Here is a 12457-nt window from a genome sequence, read left to right on the forward strand (position 1 = left end):
GAAGGACCGGCTGAAGGATACTTTGCTGGAAAGCTTACAACTGATTTGTTTCAACTGATCAGTTCTCAACTGATCAGTCAGTTATAATACTGCTTCAGATAATGACGTGTATAATTTATAGCTGGTATGCATTAATCTTCAGCTAGTGGTAATAGAACAGTTTGCTCGTTGTTACGTTGCCTTTGATCAGTTATACAAATACGTTTCGAAGCTTAGTTTGTCAAATCACTGAAATTTAGTTTCCAACAGTATAATTTGGGATGTTAGGTTTTGATGCAAAGGTGAGATTGGTTATGAGAGTTGATTTTGGGTTAATAAGCTTAAAATTACTGAAATTATGTTACGGGAAACTTATAGAATGAATCGAGGAAATATTTTTAATTTTTTAAGAATTTGAGGGCATGTATTGCATTTTTCAGAAACCTAGGGTCCAAATTTAAAAATTCAGAAACTTGGAGGGCCTAATTGTACTTGTCCAAGGTTTCAAGGACTAATTCAAAATATTTAAAAGTCCAAGGGCTGAATTTGCAATAACGAAAATTTATAGGGCAAAATCTGGAATTTTCGAAAATTCAGGGCCTAATTTGCAAGTTATAAAAGTCCAAGGGATTTTTTGTAAACCTTAGGTAAATAGGGCCTGTCTTCGCAATTTCTGGAATTCTAGGGGTTGAAACAATGATTTCTGAAAGTTTAGGGTCCAAATTGATAGAATGTGAAATTCATGAGGCTAAGATACAAATCGTCGAAACTATTGGGACTAAATGGTAAGAATTTGAAATCTTAGGGGTTGGAAACACAACTTTCAAAAATTATGTAGGGTGAAATGATGAATTTTCGAGGAAAATAAGAATTAAATTTGCAATTGTTAAGGAATTTGACGACTAGTTTAGCAATAACTGAGAATTGAATGGTTTAAATGATATGAATTTTCGATGATTTAGGCTTGAAAGGACATTTAGAACATTAAATATCTTGATTATAATGCTGTAAGGAATGATAATCAAGGGTCTAGTGGAATGAATAAATATTTGATTTGAAAATCTAAGCGTTTGTGGAATAATGTTGTGGTAAAGTAAGAATTTAGACTGAGGACGATCTAAGTTAAAGTTGTTCAATTAGTTAAGTATAGGGATGAAAAGTTTATGTCTAAATTTGGGAAGAAAATATTAAGTTTTGAATTTATTCGGGGTTAAAAATGCTTCATGGTTTAGTCATTAGGTTATTAAATCTAAAGGCTCGGATTTACGTCTAAGAAAAATATTAGAAGTCAAATTTAATCTTATATTATACTGTGGGATAAGCTCGAGTTAATAAAGATAAGAGAAAGTCAATAAGAAATTTGCAATTAAGTGGATATGCGTGTTTAAATTATGTTGTCTAAAGACTATATGAGTTGTGTACGTTGGAATTACAAGTTTATGAAATAGGTATTTATATGAAAATTTTGGGTGAAATAAAAACAAAAAAGAATTAGTTGTGTTCAAAATAAGTTACCAAGGAATGAATATTAAGATTTTTAGTCGAGTAAGCAATCTAAAATCCTGATACGTGGATTCTAGAATTCTATGGATTTTTAGTGAAGTCTGATTATTGGAGTTAGTCTAACATTAAACATAGGATAACTTACTAAGCTTTATACACTAGGGTTAATTGAGCATTAAGGATACGTCAGAATGCAACAATCGTTCCAATGAGGAAAGTCCAAACGTCTTAGGCCTCAACTACATTACAATTGAGAAGAAAATAGTTTAAGCATGTTATGGATACTAGAAGGGGTTTTATTATATAGGTAGAAGATCGATATTGGATATTTTGGGTTTTATGGATTAACATTACTTGAAATTTAAGACTTGCAACAATGTTATATTTGGGATATAATTGTAAATAGTTAAGTTACGTTAGTTTGGTGTCGTAAGATAAATGATCGATTCAAGGATGCTTTTGGGATTTTAATGTTGAAATATATAGGTTGATGAACATCTTGGGTATAATATAAGAAAAGTAAGATACGATAAGTTTGGGTTTCCATTTCTAATACTGTGAATTGTAAGAAAATTCGAAATTCAAGGTTATCGTAAAATAAAACTAAGTCACCATAGGTTGTTATAAGTTGTGATTCACAAACGAGGATCTTGAAGGAAAATTTAATTAGGATTGAGGAGACATAAATACAACCTAAAACTTATTTTATCAGAGTGGCGCAGCGGAATCCTGGAATATTGGAATACTAGAATGAAGAGTCTAAACTTTTGAAGGTCTACGTGAACCACATGCATACAAGATTATCAAATTTCTTATGTATTTCAAATAAATTTTTTTAGTTACATTTATTGAATGTGGTAGGCATGTTTACTTATTTAAAATATGGTTTTCAACTAAAATTCATAAAACTATGCTTTAAAGGTTATTCGAGATGCGATCGAGGAATGGAGACCGGGGACCATATGAGGGAAAAATAATTTATTAAATAATTTTTTTAATTGTTTAATGTATGATATATTTTAAATGGTATTTTCGAAAATGGAGACTTTTGGGGTGTTTTTATACGCCAAGACGTATTTTAAACGGTAATCGATTTTCGAGAAAAATAGGGACTTTTAGAGAAATCGGCTAATATTTTCACAAAATTTCCTAAAAGATATTTTAAATATTAACTAATGGGCTTAATGGACCTATTATACTAGGTTAATAGGAATAATCTTGTATAATGAATTTTAATTAAAATAAAAGGCCCTATATGGGAGTTTTTAAGGTTATATGTTAACTAATGGGCTTAATGGGCCTATTATATTTTAGCTCGACTTTACGTCTAGGGTTGCTGATAAATATGTTTTGGGACATTTGAAGGAGTTTGGTAAGTTTCGGGTCAATTTTAGATGTTGAGGGTAAAATGGTAATTTTTGGGTTTCCAGGGGCAAAATGGTCATTTTGCACCCGGGGTGAGATTTTGGTCATGGCAGTGCCCTGAGCACAAATTTATGATATTTTAAATGTTTATGCATGACGTTTATGATTTTTATGAAATTATGATAATTACTGTGCATGCTTGGTTTAAAGGAAAAATTACGTATATGCGTGCTTTTATTTAAGTGATGAATATGATGACACATTTTTTAAGGAAGTGATTTAGTTGTTACTAACACAATGAAACGATGACATGTAAGGTCGGGACTCAGTGGGAGGGTAATTCTGTCGCTGATGATCCTCGCCGACGGGTACCACAGTTACACGTGGATGGATCCATCGACTGACATGATGATAAGAAAGTCACAGCTAATGAACGAAATTCAAATTAATAAATTTAACACATATATGCTGATACGATGATACATGCTATGATTATTACCATATTTTGATAGGACACATTTACGTATACGATTTTACTACATACATGAAATATAGGTTGATTATGCTATTTTTCACTGTTTGTCTGCTACATATATGTACTCATTATTACTTGTACATGTGTGTTGAGTCTTTAGACTCAATAGGTGTGTGTGGTGCAGGTGAGAATTTTGATCAGGGGACTGGAGGTGCCGAAGACTGAGTAGGCAGGCGGGATATGCGATGACACGACCCGAGGACCATTATTATTCCGCATATTGATTTATGTGTTTTTGAGAGGAGTTACACATTTTTATACATTGGTGATATTTCAATTTTTACACGTTTACATTTACGTTGATTTTAGATGATGTTAGTTATTTTTAAACTGCGCTACTTTTATTGACAAATAAATACGATTATTTTAAATGTTATTTTGTAATTGCGAGATTTTATAAATTAAAAAAATTATTTCCGCATTTTAAAACGGTAGAAGTTTCTTGCACACTATATTTAATTCATGCAAATAAAACCATTTAATTAAAGTACATAAGAAATTTAATAAATTGCATGCATGTGGTTCACGTGGACCTTAAAATTTTCGTAACCTTACAAAATCAACCAACTATTATTTGAAAATCCAAAATAAAGTCATTCAAAGCATAAAGTTGTAAACGTCAACCAACGTAAACTAACATTACTTCAAAAATAAACTTAACTCTAACATCCTCTCAAAACCTCTCAAAGTATCATAAGTCATGAAATTTTTTAAGTAATCATAAATCACAAAGGTAATTTTATTTGCGGAAAACTAGCAATGGTCATCGGGTTGTGTGCACCTTCAGTCCAGGTATTTCAGCCATCAATTCCTCCATCAATATCAACATCATGCTCACCTACATCGATCACACCTAATGAGTCAGTTGACTCAGCAAACCTTAACCATGATAGCAAGTAATACATATACATTTACAAACAACAGTGAAAATACTTTTAAAAAAAAAAAATCTTTTCATGAACATAAACTTTAACATTTTCCTTTCAACATATCATATCATATTTCCTTTAATCATATACGTATACGTTTCTCTTTTTGTTGAATTCAGATCCTCAATTGTGACTTTCGTATTAGCTGTAGGTCGATGGATCCATCTATGTATTAATACGGTACTGGCGGCAGGGACATCAACGATACTCACCTGTCTACTGAGCCTTGACTTTATATATCATCGTATTAGTCACAATCAATTCACCTCCTTTAACTTTTCATATTTCCATCACCTATAAAAATTCATGCATATATAAATCATTTTTCTTTTAAACGAAGCATGAAACATGTCTTTTAGCAATAATGTTTCATCATAAAATTCCATAAACATTTGAAATAAATAATTTAACATTTATTACAGCATTCAGGGCACTGTAAGGACATCTAACATTTTGCAGGTGTAAAATGACCGTTTTGTCCATAAAGCCAACTTTCACAATCTATCCTTAAACCTTAAAACAATGATCCAAATAATTCCAAACTTAACATATCACCTTAAAATACACCCATAAATATTTCTTAGACGTAAACTTAAGTTTCTCGATTGATTTTCCCAACTTAGACGTAAATCCCGGTTTTGACTCGCATGGACTCAAAAGTTAACCAAACTTTCCCAAACTTGAAACAAATCTTATTAACACCTAACTAAACCATATACAACCAAACTGAAGCCCATTAAACCATTGGTCAAGCCTAAACCGGCTACTGAATTTTCCTTGCCCTAACTTGAAAACACTAGGCATCTACCCATGCAACCCTCGGCCATAACCCTTATCCACCATGACCAGACCCTATTTGACAACCCTAGGGTCCTACTGGTCCCCTATGTACCCTACTGGACCGATCTTGAGAAGCTTAAAACCCACATCCCCTCAAACTCATCCCAAGGAATGCGTGGCTCCCCCCTTGCCTGACGCGATCACCTATCCCTTCAAACCTAGCATCATGCAGCCCCCTTGAACCATCCTATAGCCCCTTTAGGTCTCCTAGACACACCATAACAGCAGCTAGAATCTGAGGACATAAAGGAATCCTAGCCGAAGAACCATAGCTGTTAAGGACTTTATTTTCGTTCAAGCCTTCGTCCCTGCTAGTGCAGCCCTTACACCACCTTGTATAGGCCCTTAAACCCTCTACAATTATTCTATTTTTGTGTCCCTACCATGGCAGCCCCTCCAAGAATCCTTTGCATGAGTTTTGAATCATAAAAACAAGCGTTTTTGGAATGGAATGAAAATAAAACGAAAATAATAACAAGGAAACATATTTTTCATGAAAATATACTTCAAACACATAATATGGTGTGATAGATGAGAAAAAGAAGATTAATACGTGCCTTTGCATATTTTACGCACAAAAAAACGTCTTGTGATGCGAGGGCGTTGACGGAGTGGGCCTTGCTGAATTTTTTCCTTCAAAAATCGTGAGTTCCTCCTTCAAAGTTTTCTTGTGGTGTGTGCACTTGCTGAAGGAGTCCTAGTATTATTTAGGTGAATGGGGCGTGTGGTTATAGGGTTTGGGAAGGGTTTTATGGCCTTTTATTTTAATTAAAACACGTGGTATAAGCTTAGGCCCATTAACCAAGTATAATAGGCCCATCAGTTAATATTTAAAATATTTTTTTTAATAAAGTTTGTGAAAATAATAGCCTAGTTCTCAAAAAGTCTCTTTTTTCATTGAAAATTGAACATTGGTTTAAAATACGACTCGGTGTATAAAAACACCTCAAAACACATAATTTTCAAAAATTCCATTTAAAATACACCACACATTAAACAATTAAAAGTAATTATTTAATAAAAATATTTTCCCTGAAATGGTCCCCGGTCTCCGTTTCCTAGATCACGTCTCGAATAACTTGTAAAACTCAGTTTTATTCATTCATGCAGAAATGTACATTTTAAACATGCACAACATATTGAATTTATACAATTAAAACCATTTAATTAGTCATTTTCTATTTTCCCTAAATTTGCATGCAGTTTGGTTACATTATCGTATTTTTTGACATTACATTCATGTTTTTTATGCATATTCTATGATTTAAATGATATAAATCAATTAACTAAGTTCTATTCCAAGAGCGCTTAGTGCTTGTTTCTTAGATATTCTACAAATAGTCGTGCCTATCAAATGTTTAATTTGAGAATAAGGACAATTATAAAATCCATTAATGTTGTATTTGATGATTTTTCTTATCTCAGAGGAAAAACATTTGAAGATGATACAGAAGATTTGCTGGAAGTGCTCCTGCCACTGGATAATACATATGTTGTAACACACACCCCAACATGGCCGTTGAGATTGACAGAATCTGAGGAGGATAAACAAAGTAATGATGATGTGAACAATGAAGGAAAATGTTGACTACCGAGAGATTATTGGACTAGTATGCATGAGTTTGATATACTCTCAGGTAGGACACTCCTAATTTGTGTCACACATTGAACCAAAGAACATTAATGAAGCTTTAAAAGATGGATTTTGAGTTCATGAGATGAATGAGGAACATGAACAGTTTGTCCACAATGATGCGTGTGATTTAGCTTCAAGGGCTGAACATGTCAATGTTTGGAACAAAATGAAGTTTCAAGAACAAAACGGATGTCAGGGAATGGTTTTAGAAATAAAGCTTGGTTGTTTGCTTAATGATATAAACAGATAGAGGGAATGGATTTTGATGAAACCTTCTTTTTTAATGACATTTTGAATGTAGAAACTTATGTGACTCAACCGAAAGGATTTTAGGATCCCCGACACTTTTGGCCATGTTTACAAGCAAAAGAAGGCATTTTATGGACTAAAACAGACTCCATGTGCTTGGTATGGTAGGTTGACTGATTATCTACTAGAGATTGGCTTCAAACAGCGTGAGGTCGATAGAACACTTTTCATTCAAAGGTTGGAGAATGATATTGTCAGGCCCGAGATTTTGATTACCGTGATCGGAAATGATTTGCAGATAATTGATGTAATTATAGACGGAAAGGAGTAGACCGAAAAGACGGAAGAAAACACGGAGTAAGTGCGAGGGCAGAACACCTCGCGCATATGCGCGACAAGGAGCCGCACATATGCGCGACAGTGGCAGAAGACCTCGCGCATATGCGCGAGAAGTGGGCGCGCATATGCGCGAGGAGATGCATTGGTGGTTACCGATGTCCAGAGAAGTTGGCTCATATGCGCCGAGTGGGGCGCGCATATGCGCGAGTGTTGAATGCCGAGACATAAGGTCTCGCGCATATGCGCTGAGTAGTGTCGCGCATATGCGCGAGACGTGTTGCTTCAAGGAGTTAGCCATGTTTCCTATGCATGCATGATATATATATATATATATATATATAACTCTATTCATTCAGTTGAAAACGAGAAAGAATAGAGGAAACGGTGGATGGAAGGCTTCTGAGAACTTGTGAAAAATCCTTATGCCTTTTCATTTCTTAAAATTGAAGTGGTGCAAGATCCGCCCGTCAGAATTTCAATCCGACTTCAGCACCGAGTTCCTAGCGACGACAGCTAAAACTGGACGTAAGTTTTTTTACGTTTTGATATGTCTTGAAATGACGATATTGTCAGAATTGAATAGGATTCATATATGATGTTCTTGACATGTTAGACATCGTAGAATCGAAGTCAGATTGAGAATCGGATTGATTGTGAAATTGTTATGATTTTCAGAACTGATTAGATCGAGATGTGATATCAGATTTGTATCGTTATTGACTATGAGTTGCAGGAATTGATATGTATTGATTTGTACTGCTGGATATATTGAGACTGCACAGTTATGTTGTTGAAACATAATTTGATTCAGTTCTGATTATATCCAGTATTGATTGAGGGAGGTATTGATATTGTATTCCTTGTTATTGTCATTGCCAGATTGAGTATTGACAGGCATTGAATCCGAGACTTCGACAGAGTCAGATTGATATAAAGAAAGGTATAAGTCAATGTTGATTCGGGATTGCACAACTCGAGTTCGATTGGACTTGAGTTTCCCTAAATCACATACTTTATTTTATTGCATTGAAATCTGCAATTATGAAGTTGATATGTGTGGTCTATTGATTCATAGACAAAGTATGTATTGAGTTATAAGCTGATTCGCCTAGTCATTGGCTGATGCGCCAAGTCTTTGGCTGATTCGCCAAGTCACTGGATGTTTGGTTTATATCGATGTCGCTTAAGATTTGATTCATTCCTATCGCTGAGATTCGTTATATGTGACAATATCCAGAAACCGGGATCCTTAGATTAGAAATGAGTCGAGTCTGATATGACGAGTCTTGAGTTGAGTTACAGCTTTTTATTGATACATGTTTTCTTATTTGATACTTGTTATTGATATCTATTTCATGCTGTTATATTTGTTTATATGAAATGCATGTATACATGATTTATACTGGGAATATAATTCTCACCGGAGTTATCCAGCTGTTGTCTTGTTTGTATGTGTATAGTTAGCGTTGAGATCCGGGCCCAGAAGCAGAATAAGATTCAGCACTGGATGATAGTTGAACCTAGTTGAGATAGAGACATGTAGTACATGATTTGTACTTTTATATTGTCATGTATATTAGATAGAGTACATTACATTTCCGCATTTATAATTAAAAAAAAAATTTAGTCCCACTTTTCTTAATTGTTATATTTGATTCTTCATAATGACTAAGACATGAATTAGCGTCCGGGTCCCCACGGCAGGTGGTATCAGAGCAATAGGTCTAGAACTGTAGGTTCTTGAGACTGAGATAGAAGCTAGTGAGCGGGGTAGAATGAGTTTTCTTTCCTTGCATATGATTTATTATAATGTCGAATTACATTGTATATGCTAACATTGCAATATGTGTTTACTGTTTTTGAAGATACATGTTACCTGAATATCTGAGTTGATTCGGTAATGTGTATTATTTTAGAATTAATCAGAACCAATTCTTGATCAGAGGTAAGCTGATCAGAAAGGGACTGAGACGAATTTGTCTCGTTTGATTGGTAACTCTTGTGATCATCAGATATCCCTCCTCGAAGAATTCCAGAACGAAGTAGTACGGTGACTAATCATATGGATGTGTCAGAAACTTTGATGGAAACATAGTTGATGAGGTTTCAGTCATTTCAACCACCGGTTCTGAGGGGTATTGAGACGACGAATGATTGTGAGAGTTGGCTCGCCGATATCGAGATGCTATTTGATTCACTCGATTACCCAGATGAACGGAGAGTTAAACTATTTGCGCACCAGTTACGGGAAGTTGCAAAGAGTTGGTGGATCGCAACCAAAGAAGCCCTAAAACAGCATGGTGCTGTGATTACGTAGAAAATCTTTAATGTTGAATTTTATAAAAGGTTTTTCCCAGGTTCGTACCGAGAGGACAAGAGGGCAGCGTTTGAAAATTTGAAATATCGTCAGCTAAACATTGAAGAATTTGTTGCTAAATTTTCTATCTTGCTACGTTTTACTTCTCACGTGGCTGAGAGTGATGAAGCTGTGACTCATCAGTTTGTGAAGGGATTGAATCCTGAGATATTGACATTGGTGAACACAGTCCGACCCTATAATTTTTCTGATGCTCTGAGTAGAGCCAAGAGTGCTGAAGCCAGTCTGATGAGACAGAAAGGAGCTTCGTTTGTGCCTCCAGTATCGAGACCACCGCAACCATCTCTCGGACTTGAGATTGGTAGTAGTAGTAGTGGAAAGAAAGACTATTTGCAAGCCAGAGGAAGACAGTTCAAGAAGTCTGGCAGCAGTTCTTCTAGCTCCGGTAGTTCGAGCCAGAGCTATACTGGAGTTTATTGCAACACCTGTGGAGGAAGATATCTCACAGAGCAATTCCAAGGAGTGTATGGTAGTTACCATGGTTCGCCGGAACGGTTGCGGTGCTTGGAACGACAACGACCATTCCAGTTCCAATGTTATGTCGCGGAACGGTTGCAGAACGGTTGTATAAAAAAATTAATAAATTCAAAAAATTGGTAAAAAAATTTAAATATAAATTACATCATACCAAAAAATAAAATATATGAAGTTATTACAACTTAATATATCAATACAAAACTATTTTACAATAATAGCACAATAAGAAATACACACTAAAAATTATAACATACCAAAGCTAATACCATGAAGAGTGACGCGGATGAGCGAGATCATTGTTATATTCTTCATCACTATCTCGTAGATTAAATTGATTTCGAACATTTGGATATTGACGTGATTGTTCATAGGGATATTGATTAGATTGAGATGAGGAAAGATCATTAGAATAGAATGACTGATTTTGTAATAATGTTTCGTCACGACGATTATAGTATTCGAATCCACGATACACAGTAGAAATATCAACTGTACTTGAAGATCTATACTCTGGACCATGACCTCCAACACCATGCCATATAGATGATGAAAACAAACATTTATATAGAAAGGTACCTGTAAATGTTATATAATCGAGACTAATACCATGAAGAATGACATGGAGGGACAAAATCATTAGTGTATTCTTCTTCGAGATTCAGTTGAGAAAATTGATGATGTAGACCAGGGTAATACCGTCACTATATTAGCGACGGTTTTAATAAAACCGTCGCCGATGTACATCGGCGACGGTTAAATAAAACCGTCGCTAAATACGTAAAACCGTCGCTAGTAGCGACGATTCAAGACAAAACCGTCGCGAATTGCGTTCCGGTTCCGTTCCACCGTCACATCTTCGTTTTACACCGTTATATCGCCGTTTTCGGTATACAAAACGCCGCTACAAGTCATCTACCGTTCCGGTGGTAACACGGCCGTTCCGGCGAACCATGGTAGTTGCAACATTTGCAAACAGCAAGGACACTTTGCTAGAGTTTGTCCACAGAGAGGTTTCCGAAGATTCCAGGGAGCAGAGTCATCTGGATCAGTGACTCAGATCGATAGATCATCTTCTGATGTTCGCTCTTTCCAACCACCCTCCACTCAGTCCCAACCAGGGTCAGCATGAATCCAGAGTGGTTGTAATCACCGAAGAGCAGACCCAGGATGCACTTGATCTTTCAGGAGTATTCTGGATATATATATATATATATATATATATATTGAGAAATAATAGTATATCCTGTATATAAGTTCTGAATGAATGGCATTTATGTATGCTTTATCTGTTGAATTCATATCTATTGTGGTATTTTATCTCTTTACCATTTGGGGAGAGTTTTGATATCAATGAAATTTGTGAAATATTGTATACTACAGTGAGATGAGAATAAGATTGAGTTAGCTTGTGTTTTACTGGTGTTGTCTGATTCTGACCGCATTATTGATATTGATGTGTTGGCCCAGTACAGAGCTATCGCAGACTATTTCCAGGAAATGGTAAGATTCGGACCTGAAATGGCCGAAGAATGAACATGGTACTGTAATGCCCGAGAATTTAATTATTGTAATCTGATATGATTTACTGATTATGAATTGATGTAATTATAGCCGGGCCAGTTCGAGATAAGATTTGAGCAAGTATATGAAATTATACAATTTGGGCCGAAGGTATAGCGCCCGGGCGAAAATGTTTGTCCGCCCGAGCGCCATTGAGTGTTGGTAGAAAGCCGAGAGTCCTTCGCCCGGGCGGAACTTTTTGTTCGCCCGAGCGCGCTTGAATAATTTGTGAGGGCCGAGAGTTTTCCGCCCGAGCGGAAACTTTTGTCCGCCCGAGCGAGTAACGTGTAGCTTGAAAGGCGAGCCACTTGGCCTATTGCATGTTCGTGTGTATATATATATATATATATATATACATGCAAGATTTCTTGGGGAATTCAGAGGGAAACCGAGGGAAGCTTTTGATTTTGATTAAAGATTTTGTCAATCTGTCCGTCTGTTTTTGAATCCGATTACGGTATTGAGTTCCTAGCAACGCAGGCTTCATTTGGACGTAAGTTTTGTTACGTTTTGAAATGTTTTGAAAATATGATGTTGCTAGAATTGAATATGATTCAGATATGGTGTTTCTGCTACCGTAGACATTATAGAATTGAAGTCAGATTAAAGAACAGATTGTTTCTGTAATTGTTATGATTTTTGGAGTTGATTTAACTGAGAGTCTATAT

The 12457-nt window shown here is 35.5% G+C and overlaps 1 long non-coding RNA gene across 1 annotated transcript in view; it reads left to right on the forward strand.

The window, feature by feature from the left end:
- The window catches only part of LOC140828458 (uncharacterized), a 51420-nt gene extending 47626 nt beyond the window's left edge, over positions 1-3794 (forward strand). Inside the window, exon 3 of the long non-coding RNA XR_012117216.1 lies at positions 3507-3794. This is a non-coding gene — a long non-coding RNA (uncharacterized lncRNA). The remainder of the gene's footprint in view (positions 1-3506) is intronic.
- The last annotated feature ends 8663 nt before the right edge of the window (positions 3795-12457 follow it).

This window comes from Primulina eburnea, chromosome 3 (genome assembly GCF_022965805.1).
Source record: "Primulina eburnea isolate SZY01 chromosome 3, ASM2296580v1, whole genome shotgun sequence".
Lineage (NCBI taxonomy): Eukaryota > Viridiplantae > Streptophyta > Magnoliopsida > Lamiales > Gesneriaceae > Primulina > Primulina eburnea.